Raw genomic sequence first — 578 nt, 5'->3', positions numbered from 1 at the left:
TCAACGACAGCGGCGCGTGCGTGCCGCTGTGCCCGCAGCCCCTGATCTACAACAAGCTGACCTTCCAGCTGGAGCCCAACCCCGACACCAAGTACCAGTACGGGGGGGTCTGCGTGCGCCAGTGCCCCCGTGAGTCGGGCTCGGGGGGCTCGGGGGGGCTCTGGGGGGGTGACCCGGGCTTTGGGGGACACTGGGTGACCCCCGCGCTGCCCCCCAGACAACTTCGTGGTGGACCAGAGCTCGTGCGTGCGCGCCTGCCCCAACGACAAGATGGAGGTGGAGAAGAACGGGCTGAAGATCTGCGAGCCCTGCGCGGGGCTGTGCCCCAAGGGTGAGGGGGTGAGGGTCCCTGTGAGGGGGGTCTGGGGGCTGCGGGACCCCCCCTGACCCCCTGCCCGCGCCCCACAGCCTGCGAGGGCACCGGCGCCGGCAGCAAGTACCAGACCGTGGACTCCAGCAACATCGACACCTTCATCAACTGCACCAAGATCCTGGGCAACCTCGACTTCCTCATCACGGGCCTCGAGGGGTGAGGGGTGGGACTTGGGGGGCTCGGGGAGGGGGGTTTGGTTTGGGGG

At 69.4% G+C, this 578-nt stretch overlaps 1 long non-coding RNA gene across 1 annotated transcript; it reads left to right on the top strand.

The window, feature by feature from the left end:
- The first annotated feature begins 1 nt into the window (after position 1).
- Positions 2 to 540, top strand: LOC120511643. The gene is made up of 3 exons (XR_005629780.1): positions 2 to 129; positions 218 to 331; positions 409 to 540. It is a non-coding gene; the product is annotated as an uncharacterized LOC120511643 (long non-coding RNA).
- Positions 541 to 578: the final 38 nt, after the last annotated feature.

This window comes from Passer montanus, unplaced genomic scaffold (assembly GCF_014805655.1).
Source record: "Passer montanus isolate IOZ18808 unplaced genomic scaffold, ASM1480565v1 scaffold6756, whole genome shotgun sequence".
In the NCBI taxonomy this organism is placed as follows: Eukaryota; Metazoa; Chordata; class Aves; order Passeriformes; family Passeridae; genus Passer; species Passer montanus.
This window is presented reverse-complemented; position numbering and strand designations above follow the sequence as displayed.